Here is a 16,133-nt window from a genome sequence, read left to right as displayed (position 1 = left end):
CTGGCAGCCCCAATCCTCTCAGCATGAGTACTGAGGGTGGGCATCCGATGGGTGTGGGTTCAAACACTGGCTCTGTCCTCCCCTAATTGTCACATAGCTTTTCTAAGCCTCAGTTCCTTTATCTATAAAATGGGCTAGAACTTCCTATCTCCCAAGGCTGCAGCTCTCCACACCCCACTTTGGCATTAGGGGTACCCTGTTTCTGAGGACATCTCTCAAGTCTCTCCCTCTCACATCCCGAGAGCCTCTGAACATGCAGTGTCCAGGGCAACCTCACCCAGCACACCCTCCCCATGGCAGGCAGCCGCTCCAGGGAGGCGTGGCCCAGAGGAATCAACTGCAGGGTCCCAGGCCCTCCGAGCATAGGGTAAAGGGCCACAGCATCCACACGGCGCAAAAAGCCCAAACCCCAAGTCCCAGACAGGCTGATGGCCATTTAACCAGACACCTGGCAGTGGGGGCAGGAAAAGGATAACAGACCAGCACAGGCTGTCGGGGCTCCCTACCCCAGGGGAGACAGCCCTGGGCTCTCAGGTCCCCTGGGATTCCGGGGAGCTGGGCCTGGACTCTGCCGGTGGCCTCGGGCCTCAGCATCCGCTAGCCCCTCCTGAGATGCTCTAGATCCAGGGGGAAACTGAGGGGGGTGGGAGGGCATTGGTGGGGGGTAAAAAGAGAGGGGAAGATGGGAAGGAGTGAGTAAGTGAGGCAGAGACAAAGAGATAAGAGAATGTGACAAAGAGACAAAGACAAACAGAGAATGACAGGAAGAAGGGCAGGGAGAGACAGACAGAGACAGGAACCTCACGCATCCAGGCCCTCTGGTCTCCATGGGAAGTCCCCAGGGAAGCCCGAGCAAAACCTGCTCAGGAATGCAGCCCTGCTGACCCAGGCAAAGCCCCACCTGGGAGCCAGCCCAGCCCAGGTCTGCCTCCCAGACCACCCCAAACGCTCACTCTCAGCCTTCTGTAGCCAGGAGAAGTGGCCTCCTTGAGGGACCAGGACCCTCTGGTCTTACCCACAACACCCTTCCCCCACCAGCCATCAACAGTGGCCCAGCCCCTCCGCAGCCCATTCTTCTCAGCCCTGGCCTCTCCCAGATCCTGTGAGCACTGGGCAGTGCCTGGGAAGGAGATCCCCAGCCCCTCGGAGATTCCAGAGAAGGCTGGGCTTTCCCAGGAACTACTGGAGTAATTCACAGGCACCAAGGGAGCTGAAGCAGGGAGAGGGGCTTGCCCTCAGCCACGCCAAATGAGCACCGAGGTCCCAAGTGCCCCATGGAATCCCCCAGAACTGGAGCCCTCAGGGCCCTGGGGAGGAAAGAAGGGGCCCTGCCCAGCCAGTTCTACCTTGTCATCCAGCCCCTTCCCTAAACCTCAGCTTCCCTATCTGTGCAATGGGGGAGGTCCCTGTGCCAGCCCCCAGAGCAGAGTGGGCATCTAGGACCCTCCACCCTGGAGATCTAGGTCTCTACCACCCTCACCTCCTCTCAACCCATTTCCTACTCCTCAAGGGCATTCCCCTGGGAGACATTTAGCCAAGAATGTGAGCACCTGCTGAGAGTGGGGGGCTGGGGGCGGTGGAGAGGTCATGAGGCCCAGCTGTGGGCCTTGGATGCCTCCCCACATCCCAGCTCCTTTGGTCCAAGACCCCTCCTGCCAATCTGGACCAGGGGACTCTGCCTTGGAGTTTGGGGTGGAAAGCCCCTTTGGGCTGTGTCCTCGGGCAAGCAGGTCACCCCAGGACCTTCCCTCTCTGGGATAACAACAGTTCATTCTTCCCTTACAGGGAGGTGTAAGGTTTGAGGAACAAAAATGCTCTAGCTCAATAAAGGGAAGTGAGGTGATTATTATCACTGTGAGAGGTTCTGGGCCATAGTCAGTTGGGAGGAGGGGGTGTACAGACAGACAGACAGAAATGGAGCCTGCCGGTGTGGCTCAGTGATTGAGCGTCAACCTATGAACCAGGAGGTCACAGTTCAATTCCCAGTCAGGGCACATACCTGGGTTGCAGGCTCGATCCCCAGTGGGAGGTGTGCAGGAGGCAGCTGATCAATGATTCTCTCTCATCATTAATGTTTCTCTCTCCCCTTCTCCCTTCCTCTCTGAAATCAATAAAAATATATTAAAAAGAAATGGAAAGGAAATGTGCTCAGTGCTCTAGGATGTGGTCTGGCATAGGGTCCCAGGGGTTAGCACAGGGACCTGTGGTGACAACGCCTTGGTCTCAGAGTGTCAGGCAGGGCCTCAGGCCTGGGTCCCCAGGCTGCACACGATAAAGAAGCTCAGACAAGCTGCTTTCCCAGGGGGAGGGCCCAGCATGCAGGGCCCAAAGCCAAGAACACAACAGCCTGGTGAGCCTCCGGGTGTCCGGAGGGAAAGTAGACTGTTTGCTTTGCAGCAGGAAAATGGATATGTAAATGAACCACTACTGGCAGCCAGGCTCCTGGGCGGGGCACTCAGAGCTTCAGGTCACCTGGATGGCCACTCTCACTCACGCAGTCTACCAGGGAGCCCCGTGTGATCCTGAGAACACAGGACATATACGATCCCATCCCGCGGATCTGGAAACTGAGGCTCAGGGAGGTACAGTGCCCAAGGCCACAGCTTGGAACTGGCACAGCCTGCTTGGAGCTGATTCTGGGCCTCGGCCCAATCCTTCCCCAATTACTGGACTAGAACACCCCTAACTAGGGCAGATAGAGTTCAGGTCTTAGACGAGGCCCAAGCAGACACCCCACTCAAGGGGGTTAGGTGGGTGGAGGTGGAATGAAGCTGACTGCAGGGAAGGGGAGGGGTCGGCATTTCCTGAGCTCCTGGAATCCACTGGATGTCAGCCGTAGGTGTTTTGCGTGGTTTATCTTTTTTTAAAAAAAATATATATATATTTTATTGATTTTATACAGAGAGGAAGGGAGAGAGATAGAGAGTTAGAAACATCGATGAGAGAGAATCATCGATCAGCTGCCTCCTGCACATCTCCTACTGGGGATATGCCCGCAACCCAGGTACATGCCCCCGACCAGAATCGAACCTGGGACCTCCCAGTCTGCAGGCCGACGCTCTATCCACTGAGCCAAACCGGTTTCGGCTTGCGTGGTTTATCTTATGCAAGCCTTCCCAGAGGTCAGTGAGGCACGTAACTTCATTTTCAGGAGAAGGAAACCAAGAGTCAGAGAAGATAAGTGACTTGCTCAGGGTCACAGAATATGAGAGTCACAGGTCTGAGGCTGACCCTGAAGTCATCAGCTGTCCCCGGACCATGCAGAGCCAGTGCCCTGAGTTCTGCCAGCCTGGGAGACCCCACAGGGGTCTTGAAGCCACAGCAGCCACAGCCCTTGCTCTCACGGCCTCATTGGGGAGTTACTGACCCAGTGAGCCAGTTCACCCACGGGACAGACCAGAGAGAGTTGAGTTGGCTTGGCCGGAGTACCAAGGCTTTCCCGGGAGAAGAAGGTGGCTGGAGCTGGGCCTGGAAGAATGAGGAAGACTCCGTCTGGTCAGGAGATGGGGAGGAGGTGAGGACAGTGAGTCAGAACCACAGGACCTGGGCACCGATGTCTGAGTCTGGAAAATTCTGTGTATTTGGAGGACAGGTACAGGTCCCAGGGGAAGCCAGGGGCTGAGGTGGGAGCGGGGAGAGGGGATGAACCCCACTTCCCCCCCACTACCAGGGGTCTCAAATGCCCAGGTCTGGGCAGGAGGTAGGAACAGGGACAGCCTGGACCACCCGATCTTGCCTCCCCAGGTCCTGGCCCAGTGCAAGAATCTCAGGATACCCTTTCTTAGAAATCTGGGCCCCTTGCACCCAACATTTCCCCCCACCCCCCAGCTCAAATAAGAGCCTTGGGATACCTAATCCTGTGGCTGAGAATAGAGAGGAGCCCAGGATTCTCCCCCCTCACTTAGGGGGCAGGGTGGGGTGAGGGACCAAGCTCAGGATGGAGAGCAAAGAAAACATGGTTTAAATCCTGGCTCCAGCACCTCCTTAGCTGTAGGATCCTGGGCATCTCACTCACAGCCTCCGTCATCATCTATAAGATGGGCTCAGTAATAACACCCTCCCTGCCTATTTCACAAGGTGCTGGGGGGCTTTTAGGACTAAGAATGTGAGAAAATGTCCATGGCTAAAAGCTATAAAGCGAAAGGTATCATTATGAGAGATGAGGATTTGGAGGCCTCAAGCTTGGGAGTGACTTGCCCAAGGTCATGCAGCCAGGTGGCGGCAGAGCTTGGCTTTAACTGGGTCTCCTGATGGCTAGGCCAGGGCTCTCCCACTGCAAGACCCCAAATCCCAGGGAGCCGTGCCCCTGGGGCTGACCCCCTTTGCGTGGGTGGTGGCCTCCCCACGTCCCAGCTCCTTCGGTCCCAGACTTGCTGCCACTCTGGACCAGGGACCCCGCCTTGGAGTTTGGGGGTGAAGGCCCAGTTCTGCCCCTTTTATAAGTAGTTTCAGCTCCAGGACCCTCCGTTTCCTCATCAGTAAATGAGGGCTGATAATCACCTCTGCTTGGGGGTCTGGTGGGAGGCTGGCCTGACATCATGGCTGCGAAGTGCCCAGGGCAGGGTCTGGCACACATTAGATGCTCCACAGAGGAGGGTTCTCTCCTCGCCCTCAGCTCTGCCTGCCAGGCGCTCCCAGGCTTGGCAGGAGCAACTTTCCATTCCCTGGGAAAACTTGGCCAGAACTATAACTGGGAACATACACTGGCAGGAGGACACTAGATCTTGGAAGAAGATCACATTACTGAATGGCTAGCGGGGCGGGAGGGAGGTAAAAAGTAGAGCAAGACCCAGGCTCGGAGACAGTGTAGGGGAACCTGCCTCCCCAGCCCCCGCACTTGGGGTCCCCTGGGGAAGCACAGTGTTCAAGGAAGGTACCCCCGCTCCTCCACTGGAGCCGCACAGAATAAGCCCGGAGTTGGGGAGGCCGGGGGGGGGGGGGGAGGCATAGAGAGGAGGCAAGGCCAGGGGTCCTGTATCAGTGCTCCTGCTGCCTTTGAGGGCACACCCTCGGACACATCAGGTCCCCTGCCAGAGCCTCAGTTTTATTTCTGTAGAATAGGGGCAGTGATAATCGTCTTATCCTCCTGCCCATACAAATATACAGAGCACACGCTGGTGAGGGTAATGAGGTGGGGGCAGGGGAAGGTGAGTTCAGGCCTCACATGAGGCTTTACCAAATGGGGCACGGTTCCTGCTGTCCACAGCACCAGGAGCTGAAACTCACCACACTGCCCCCACGCGCCCCATTCCACTTCTCCATTGGTTCTCAAAGTGTGGTACCCAGACCAGCAGCAGCTCCGGGGAACATGTTAGCTATGCACATTCTCAGGCTGCCCCCAACGCCCCCCACAAGACCAACACAATCAGAAGCCCTGGGGGTACAATCTGCTTTAACAAATGCTCCAGGAGACTGGCATCTGTCAGTTTGAGAAGCACTGCATGACCCCATGATCCATGACCCACTTCTACTCCAGATAAACGTCCTCCCACAGCCTCATCTCCCCATTCCCTGGCTCCTGGAAGGCTGCTGGGGAAGCAGTCACCATGGAGAGAGGTCATTAAACAGTAAAGAGAGCCCATAATTAGTTAATGATACCACTGGCTCTTGGAGAGGGGTCAAAAGTCAGACTACAGTTGAGGAGAAAAAGCTCCCCCATATCTGTCTGTCTTACACACACACACACACACACACACACACACACACACACAGAGCAAGAGCTTGTCCCCTTGTTTCTGTGGGCCTGCTAACCAGCACTGAGGGGCACTGGCTGTCCCTCCCCCCAGGGGGACTGGAGCTAAATTTGGGGGTACATTCTGGTGGTCAGGGAAAGGGCTTTTCCCTGAGAAGCTGGCCCTCAGACCTTGAGTTTAAAAACCACCTGACTGGAAAGCCACTTCGAGGAATTCACTCCATGGTTGGTGAGCACAAAGTATCTGTCCGGACAAGGTGATCGCAGTAGCAGCGTGGACAGTAATAAAAGATGCAAACCGGCCTACACGTGCAACAGCAGGAGAGCGCTAAACTGGGTCACGGTGGGTCCCTGTGGCACAACGCCATGGACAGAGAAGCATGCCGTGGAAGAGGACTGAATAATGTGGAAAAATCCTCCCTTAAATGTTAACTGAAATGCCACAGCACAGGAAGTAGTTCATATGGTATGCTCCCAAACGCTGTGTGTGTGTGTGTGTGTGTGTGTGTGTGTGTGTGTGTTCACACTACTTATCCCTGAACGGTTATTTCCTTCTTTGCATCTGTTCTTCACCTGGAAAATTTCTCCACAGAAACCATTTCTCCAATAATTTAGAAAGTTATTCTCTAAGTGCCCATTTGGTTCAGATGGAGATGACTTCTTTTTTTTTTTTTAACAGAAACATCTCTTTTGTACATCAGAGTCACTGGCCTGCGGTGGCCCTGATTACAAGGGAGACGTGGTCCTCTCAGAGCGTATCCCACACCCCATATGGTCCCAACAAGAATGATCAGGATCGACGAGTGGAAGCGAAGGGAGGGTGGGTTTGCTCAAATTCTATACCGTATTTTTAAAGAATGAGATCTGTCCAGAGAGAAAAGGTACCGAATTCTCCAAGCCTTGAGGTATTCTCCAAGCAAAACACTGGATGTTTTCCATGGGATCAGACTGCGTCGGTGGGCTCACTCAATGAACTACAGAGCTACTCACAAAACCACAATCCTGTGAGTCTAGTCACAAGCACCCAACGTGGCCTTCCACTCTAAGCCAAGAGCACCCAGGTCGAGGCTGGGGCTCGCACATTCTGATCAAGGACCAAGTCGGCAGAGACGCAAGGCCCTCCTAAACCCCAGAGCTACCAACAGCCTTGGGAATCTCCACTCCAGATCAGGACCTCACCCAGTGCCATTTCCCCAAAGGAGTGGCAGGAGCAGCCTTTGTTCATCATTACCATCCTCGTCAGCTTCTGGCTTGGAGGGAGGATTCATTCTGAGCTGGGCCCCTCACTAAGCAATTCACCCACACTAATTGTCTCATTTAACCCTCATGCAAGCCCCCAAGAGAGGTGCCATTATCATTCTCCATTTCATGGGAATGAACCAAAGCTCTGAGAGATTGCAAAACTTGCCCAAAGGTGAGCAGATAGTGGGAGGAAGAGCTGGGCCATACCTAGGTCTGGCCAATGGCAAGTCCCAAAAAGCCAGAAAGAAGCCCAAGCTATAAGTACAACCCCAGGGGTTCCCTACATGCAGCTTGCACCCCTCTACCGCTTGGGGGGATTTCTGATATGCACAAAGTTTGATAAACACGATACCATGTTATACAGTCTCCTGGAAAAACAAAACAAAAACCCTCTGCTGGGCCCTGCCTGGACAAAGTGTGGGGCAGAGAAAAAGGGAACCTGAGAAGCTTTTTTGGGAAAAAAAAAAAAAAAAAAAGTAGACGACACATCCTTCCTGCCCCAGTTACATTTCTGCTGCATATTCAGAGAGGCCAGAGGTCAGGGAGGTCAATGACCTAAAGCCTTCCCACTCATTCCCTTGCCACAGAACCTCCTACGGACCAAGGCTCCTCGCTCCCCATCAGTTTCTATTTCCTCTACTCGGGGTGTCTCATCAGGTCCCATTGCAACAACATTCTAATATTCCATCCCCTAAGACAGTGAGCGGGAGAGTGATTTTCCAGCCGTAGTAGTAGAATTGCTCATTGTTATCATTATCAGCAGCGACAAATGAGCACTTACTGAGTGCCCACTGCATACCCGGCATCGTTCAACGTGCCTTATATTTATGAGGGGAACACATATTCCCCTCTACTTTTTTTCCTTGACCTGGAACCTCTGCAGGGAGAACACCTCTGGCCTCGCCTCGCCCCGCCCCCTTCACGCCAGGACCAGCAGTGGCTTATCTGATTGGTTCGTCTGGAAGGCACACTGGGCATGCTCAGTGGGCCCGCCTCCTGCGAGCTGAGCTGCCTGCTGGAGCGTTCCATCACCTGAGCTCCTCTCTGCTGCTACCACCTGCTTCTGCAGCGAGGCTGGCACCCGTCCAGCGCCGCCTGGGACCGGACGGACGGGTAACTCTGCCAGTGCCAGGGGAGGCGGCTAGCAAGCCCTCTGGGTCCCGGATCTCCAGCCATGGTCTCTGGCTGGCCTTCTCAACAATGACGCCGATGGTTGGCACTCCATCTTTGCCAACTGTTTTCTTTTCTCTTGCTTCCAAATTCAGGAGGAAAAAGGGGGTTCCTTCGGAAACCGCAACACATTTAAGCTCCTTTAGCGCTCACAGCACCTCCCTGAATGAAGTATTATTATTTCCCCCAGTTTTGACGTGAGGAAATTAAGTCTGTTGGTGTCAAGGACTGTTGAAAAGCTTGTTGAAAAGTTTTCTAAACAAACACCAAGCAGTACTCGGGGCGTGTCCACCACAATGGAAACTGGTGAAACTCCCATCCATATCACACTCTTATCTCCCAGGATCTGAGGCCCATGGCCAAAACCACTCCCTCCATAGACATTCCCTCGTCTTTTGCAGCTTGACAAACTGATATTCATTTCAAACCCCACCCCCTTTTGAAAAAGAAAATATGCTTAACTAACAACAAAAAGCTCAATGTGATCCCAAGTTCATATAATACATTTCTGTGTAACTATGTATAATAAGATTTTTGATCACTTTATTGTTTCTTCTTAAGCATAAAAGTAATATGGGCTCACTACAGAAGATTCAGAAAGTAGGGGAAAATAAAAAAAGGTCTGTAATCTGATCTCTATAATCTCACAGTTGTGTGTATATTTAAATGGATTCATCTACTTGTTGAGTACAGTCGTGGGGGCTGGGACAGCTCTGCCATTCTGTGTCCGTCATGTCTCCATGGCAGTGCCAGGACCTGCCCACCTACAGAATGACTGCAGAATGGGCCAAGCACCCAGAAGTCCCTTCGAGAATAAAACCCTGCAGATGCCCACTGTGACATCACATGGGCCTCGCTTACAAACACCAAGAGCAGCAGCATCATTATAATTTTGTAGCCCAAGAAGGGCTGTAACTTGTCCAAGGTCACATGGCAAAGGAAGGATGAGCTGGTCTGAGAACCCAGGTCTCCTGATCCTCAGACTCAAGCTATTCACCAAGTTTTTCTGCCCCCCAGAGACTTAAATCCTGCTTCCTATTAATAATAGCCAGCCTACCAAAACCAGCTTGTACCCATATAGCACGTGCTCTGTGCCAGGCACACTTCATAAATGCTTCGCGTACATGAATTCATACCGTTCTCAAACTGCGCTATGAGGCAAGTATATTACCATCTCAATTTCAGATGCTGAGACTGATGCACAGAAAGGTCAAAACACTTGCCGAAAGTCACGCCCAGCAGCTAAATAGCAGAGGCAGGAATCATTTATAGGCAGTTTGGTTCCAGAGTTCGTGACATTGCCATGGTTCCTTCCCCCGCTCTCCTGGGCCAAGGCCAGCTGGACCCCAGGCAGGCTTCTGGAGCACTTGCTACCTGAAGAGCAAGAGAGCCAGCCTAGGGGGTCACCTCCCTGACAAAGGCCACTCTGCACCTTCCCAGCAGAGGCCAGACCTGAAGCCAGGCTTCCTCAAGCCCAGCCTCCAGCACTCCGTCAACTTCTCTGCATTGGCTCTGTGAGCCCAGGTCTAGATTCTCAACAACTTCCAACCCGGATCACCCTTCACACACATGGGAAAGCCAGGGGTGGCGCCCCAAGAAGGGGCAGGAGCCACCACTACCGGGAAAGAAGACGAGGGAGAGTGGAGGTGCTTCCCAGAGCTTCCCACTTGGTGGTCTGGAGGGAGAATATCAGGGGTGGACTTCTTGGAGCCTGAGCCCGTGCCCTCACAGGCCAGAAGCACCTTCCCCAAATAACTGCTGAGTTGAAGGTGTCTTCTCTGGCTGAGTCAGGGTTCACTACGGGCCAGAGTGACCCCTCAACAGGCTGAGGCTGGAGGAAGTCTGGTTGTTCCCCTCTCAGGAGGCCAAAGGCCAGGCCTCACAAGGGAAACTGAAATGCCAACCGAGCAATCCCAGGCCAGCAGACCATTCCCACCTCCCTGGACCTAGGTTCCAGGAACGGGGAGGGCAGGTCTGAAGGGCAAGGCAGAGCACTCAAACCCCGCTTCCAGGCTTTGCCTTTGCCCAGGAGTCGCCAAGGATTTGGCACCGAGCTGGGTCCTGCTGGGCTGCCCCAGGGAGAATCACTTATTCATTCAACCATCATTTCCCGACTGCCTGCTGTGTGCCAGGCCTTGAGCCAGAAGTCAAGGATACACAGACAAGCAGGGCAGTCCCGGCCTGGGGGCTTCACGGAGACATTCAGTATGCCAAAACACAGCAGCAAAGAGCAAAGTACTGTGTGTACATAAGCACACAGGAAGAGGGTTGGGGAAAGTCTGCCACTGACGTTCAGACCTACTTCCCCTCAGGAAGCGTAGAGTCATGTTGGGGAGTCCCAGACACCACCAGGAAGAGCCGGGCAGCACCACTCAGCTGGATACGACACATGTTGGGGAGCACAGAGGGCCCGTGCCATGGGTAGGTGTTCCAGGCAATAATCCTGGAGACCCCAGAAGCAGGCTGGTCCGAGCTTTGAAAGATGGGCTGGGGGCAGAAAAGAAGAACAGCTCTCCTTGATGGAGTTCTCACTGTGTGCTAGGTATAAAACTGCTAAGCTTCATGAACGTGTTTTTTCTCACGTTCCCCTGTGAGGTAGTTACCATTATTATCCCCAGTTCTCAGATTCAGAAACTGAGGCTCAGGAAGAGTCACATAGCGAGGAACGAGCAGGGTCAAGATTGTGGCTCCAAGTCCAACTCTTCACCACCATGCTACCCCATGGACCTAAGCGGCAGACAGGCAGGAGGTAGGTGAGGGTGCTTCCAGTGGAGGAATAAGCAAGGGTGAGGAAGGGGGGACTGGTGATTGTATGTTTGAAAGGAGCCTTCCACTTCCACTCTGCATAGAGAGCCTGTGTTGTGTACGTGTGTGTCTGCGCAGGCACACATGCACGCGCATGCCTGTGTGCACATGTACCCTACTTTACACGGGACAGATCCTGGCTTTAGAACCCTCTGAGAGCCAAGTAGAGTATAGGCCATTAGCAGAGCAGAGAAGGGAAGCCCGGAGAGGAGAAGGCACTTATGGGAGGTCACACTGCCTGTAAACTGAGGACTTGGAACAGTGGTTCTCAACCTTCTGGCCCTTTAAATACAGCTCCTCATGTTGTGACCCAACCACAAAATTATTTTCGTTGCTACTTCATAACTGTAATGTTGCTACTGTTATGAATCGTAATGTAAATATCTGATATGCAGGATGGTCTTAGGCGACCCCTGTGAAAGGGTCATTCGACCGCCAAAGGGGTCGCGACCCACAGGTTGAGAACCACTGACTTGGAATGAACTTCATGAACCAGACTACAGGCCTCTTCCCTCCCCTCAGCTGCTTCTGCGTGTCAGAACAGAGTGAATCAGCTGCGGACAGGAAAACCATGGTGTAGGCAGGGGGAACCCCAGGGGTGAGGCAGGAACCAGCCAGAAACCCAGACACCAACTGGGTCTGCTCACAGGCCGCATCAGGGCGCAGGGAAGAGGGAAGCGACATGTCCCATACACTTATGTTTACCTCTGGACTTCCCTCCTGGCTCCTTGGATTGGGGCTTGCAGAAGGGGAAGTGGTGGGCAGGACAGTTCCTTCAGAGATTAAACCAGCTCTTCACCCCTGGCCCTCGCCTTGTCCCAAGAAGGGGCCCAGACTCTTCCCTCCCTCCTGCCTCCCCCAGAGTCAACTCCTGAGGGTTTGACGCACTTGATTACATCATAACCGCCCCCTCTGATCTTCTCAGGGGTGGAGGAAGTGGGTATAACAGTTTGGAGCAAGGGGTCAAAGCCAAGCCAAAACCAGGGGGTGCCAGCTGACCCCAGAAGCTCCAAATCCAAAGGAGAGCTCAAGGCTTGGGTCTGCTGGGCCCTGTGACAGGATGGCCTTCTGGACCTCAGGGAAAACGGGTTGGGCCCAGGGTTGGGGGTGGAGGGTAAATGGGGAGGAGAAGCTTCCATTCTGTGGCTTAAGAGTCTGAGGCCTCAAGAGAGAGGGGACTGCCCCACATGGCAGAAACTTCAGAGGAGCCTGGAGGAACCAAAATCCACCCCCACACATAGGAAATTTGTGCCCCCACTGGCTGACCTCTGACCCAGGCCCTCCCCGGGCTCCGGCTATGAGGGGGAGAGCCACAGGCATTTCTCCCCACCTCCCCTGCTCCGGAGCCCACTGCTGACTGGCTAAAGCTCTGCCACTTGGCCCAGGTGCCTCCCATCATGGCAAACACGGGTCCTCCTTGGGTGGCTCCTCTCTATCACTCTGTAGCACTCATCACCCTCCCCAGCACCTCCCCTGCTCACCCCGCCCAGCACCTTCTGAGCCCCTGCTATGCACCAGGACCTAGCCTGGGTGGAGACAGAAAGAAACACAGGGACACTCACATTTCCCATGTCACCTGGGTCCCTCTCACTCCTCTGATGGTGCCTTTTCTATCCCCCAGCCGCAGATATCCCCAAACCTCCCCGGGCCCCTCCTTCCCTGTCACCACAGCCATCAGTTCATTATCCCTTGACCGCTGGGCCACCCACTCCAGCATATCTGGCAGACTGCCTTTCCTCGAGTGCCACTCTGACTGTGTCACTCCCGTGCTCAAAAACCTCCAGTGGCTCTCACTTTCTACAAATCAAATCCAAATACCTCACCTTGGCATTCAAGGCCCTCCACCAGTTGACCCAACCTACCATTCCCCCTTCATATCCCTGCACAGTCCCAACTCTTCAGCCAGACTGATCAGCCCAGAAGTTTCTGTAAATCTCCCTGAACACTCTGACCTCCTTGCCTCTGACTAGACATTTTCCACTGCCCAAACACTGTCTTCCTTGCGGCTGCGGAAACCCTCCCAATCCGCCAGGCCCACCCGAACTCCACCTCTTCCATGAGGCTTTCCTAACGATCCCTCTAGTCCTTTTTTCATTTATCTCCTTGTCTAACTTCCTCCCCAGACTGTAAGCAACTAAGGATGGGATCAGTGTGTCACGGTTGGTCATTCATCATGTGGGGAAGAGAGTGGTGCATACGACTTTCCAGTCGATGTTTACTAAGCATCTCCCCCAACAAGTTACTGACCGCTCCCCCGCCCCACCAGACCAAACTCCAATCTGATGTCACCCAGCTGCTCAGAGAAGGGGAGTCTGTAGCCCCAAGTTGATTCAAGCCGAATCTGGACTTGGGAGCCCAGGTAGAAAGTCCTGCTCAAGTCTCACCAACTCTAAGAAGTGCCCTCATTTCCTGCCCTGCTTTCTCCAGTGTCTCACCGCTAAGTACCACATCCACCCATACTTTCTCTCTCTCTCTCTCTCTCTCTCTCTCTCTCTCTCTCTCTCTCTCTCTTGCTCTCGCTCTCACTCTCCTCATTTAGTGCAGCCTTCAATCAGACTTTGCCCCATTGTATTTCCCAGCTGGTTCTAAAGTGTAGGGCTCATCTCCCCAAGAGATGCTGGGAGCCGGCATACAGCATTCCCAATCTCCTCCGGTGCCCATCTCTGATCAAACAGATAACAGGTGTCCACACTGCCCATACCTCCACCCAAGCCCACCGTGCAGTAGAAGAGCTGGATTCCAGTCACCAGAGCAGTACAGACCCGTGAAATCTCATCTGGCCTGGAGCCCTGGGTCTGAGTTACCCTCTCCCCAAGGACCATGGTGGGGTTGGGGAGTCCTCACCGTCAGCAGCTCAAAGTGAGGGCAGAGACCAGGTCTGGCTAGGTCACCTCTGAAACAACACCTCATATATGGTAGGTGCTCAGAACACATTTTTGTGTTTATTTAACTGGACGCCCACCAACCTCCAGCAATATTACAGAAAACTCAGCCACTCTATCCTGAAATGAACAAAGTGATGCTGGTGGCAGGTGGCAATTTCTGGCTCACACAGGGTCAGAAGGGGATGCAGCCAATCTCTGACCCTCCAAAACTTAGCTCATTCCCAGGCAGGAAGCCAGTCCACCACCTGCCCATCCACATCAGAGCAGCTGGCATGTAGTGAGGCCTCACTGAGCGCCTGGCGCCTTGCTGAGCACTGTATTCACACGATTCCATTAAGTCCTCACTACTACCATTGGGTGCTGTCATTACCCCCATTTTACAGATGAGGAACCTGAAGCTCACAGGGGAGTGGAATCCAAGTCAGTTTGGTCCCAAAGCCCAAGCCCCTGACCACTGATTTAGGCTGCCCAACTACCACGGCCCTGGCACAAGCACCAAGGACAGAAACCTCCAGAACCAGGAACTAACCTAATCCCGGGGCATGCAGCCAGAACCCCAGGCCCTGGGCTTGACCTGGGTCCAAAGTTTGGCCGGGTTTCCCCTTATCTTTCCCATTCACCAGATGAGAACTTGTCCCCTGCTTTTTGCCCTGGGCCCCCCAGGCCAACTCACTTGGGAAAAAAGCCCTAGGAGGTGGACAAAAGCCCCCTTGAGTTTCTGGCCCAAAGTCATAGTGGGCTCTCCGAGTTGCGGAGGTGGGGAGGGGAGACTGAAAGTTCTCTGACTTGGGCTCTGCTCCCTCTGGGCTTGTGGGTTCAAACCCCATCTGAGTAATTAGTGTGGCCTTTGAAGCAATTCGCTTCACGCTCCCGGAGAGGTTGCTTTGCTCTGTGCCACTCGGCAGGCAGAAAACTGCGTCTGAGCCACGCGATTTGAATGTCTGTTGCTGAACTGCACTTGGCTCTCACCTGCCAGCCCTCACCTTCCGGGGTTGTAGTGAGAAAGGGCAACGGGACCATGAAGTTCAGCTGGTTCAACCTCCTTTTTACTGGAACCCGAGAGGTCTAGAGCCCAGGGGAGGGATGTGCCGAAGACACACAACTGGTGCATGGCGGAGCTGGAGAACTGGGGTTCAGGATTCCGGAACTTAAGCTCCTTCTCACCCACCAGCTGCCTTCGTGGCCGGACCTGTCACTTGTTCCGAGAAAGCTGCCCAAGCGCGCTCTGGAAGTGGTGGCGAAAACTAACTTTGCCACCGGCCAGCACCCTCCGGCCCCCCTGCCCCCCTGCCCCTTCTTACCTGCTTTTTGTTCGGCGCAGCAAGCCTGGGGTCGCGCGATCGCAACCCTGTCAGCGTCCGACTGTGCAGAGCAGGACTCACCCACTCCCCGCGGAGAAAGCAGAAGCCTCGGCCAAGCCCCGCCCCCGCCTAGGACACGCCCCGGACACGCCCCCTGCTTTCCCCGACGCCAGTTCGGCGGCCCCGCCCCCGGGCGCTGCTGGATAGTAGCCCGGCTGCAAGCCAGATCAGGCTCCGCCCACACGGCCTCCCGGACTCCGAACTGGCCAGCCCCGCCTTTGGCCCTGCTGGGGGTGGGGCCTCGCCCCTTTCCCCGCCCCTTTCCCCGCCCCTTTCCCCCGACTCGCTGCGGCCGCCCAATCGACACCGCCAGCCCCGCCCCCAGACGCAGAGGCTGAGGCCCGCCCCCGGGCCCGCCCCCGCAGCTCGGTCCTCTGTGCCCCTCCAGCTTCCAGGCCCGGGATGCAGCCTGACTCCCTCCTGGCGGGGCTCCGCGCTCGAGCCCTGCAGGGCGGGAAGCCCCACTCACAGAGCTACCTAACGGCCTGTCGCTCCTCGCCTTCCCCGTCCTACCCTGCCCCCCGCCCCGCTAGGATGAGGCCACACCCCAGGCACGCCCCCCCTTCCTCCGCGCCTACCTAATTCTGTCCGGCCCTGCCAACCCAAACCCCAGCGGGCGGGCGAGCCTCCAGCCCCCACCCTGGCATCCCAGGGCGGGTGTATCCGGGTGCGACCGGTGAACCGTGTGGGAGCGGTTTGCGTTCCAAGCCCGAACCTCTATCAGGAGGCGGCTTGGGCCCAAGCACTGTTTGAAAATACTAACAGCTACCACTGATTGAACTCTCGCCAGGGGCCGGGCTCTATGCCAAGCGCTGTAAAAACGACTGGCTCTTGAATTTGCACAACTCTATACAGATATTGCGCCCATTTTACCCAAGAGCAGCCTGAAGCCGAGGGAAGGGAAGTCGTGGAGGTGTGAGAGGGATCCAGCCCCAAGCCCTGAATCACAGGCTGATGCTGCCCCAGCTTGCCTGGACC

At 55.0% G+C, this 16,133-nt stretch overlaps 1 protein-coding gene across 3 annotated transcripts in view; it reads right to left on the bottom strand.

Moving 5' to 3' along the window:
* Window positions 1–15,271, bottom strand: part of CD82 (CD82 molecule) — a 52,504-nt gene extending 37,233 nt beyond the window's left edge. The window contains exon 1 of one of the 3 annotated variants that reach the window (XM_081099547.1): window positions 15,096–15,271. The gene's annotated coding sequence lies outside the window, so the exon portion shown is untranslated. The remainder of the gene's footprint in view (window positions 1–15,095) is intronic. The other 2 variants (XM_081099548.1, XM_081099549.1) reach the window with 2 other exon arrangements.
* Between the last annotated feature and the right edge of the window lie 862 nt (window positions 15,272–16,133).

The sequence above is a fragment of the Myotis nattereri genome (assembly GCF_964212035.1).
Source record: "Myotis nattereri genome assembly, chromosome: 9".
Taxonomy (NCBI): Eukaryota; Metazoa; Chordata; class Mammalia; order Chiroptera; family Vespertilionidae; genus Myotis; species Myotis nattereri.
The sequence above is the reverse complement of the archived record's forward strand: the minus strand, read 5'-3'. Positions and strand labels throughout refer to the sequence as shown.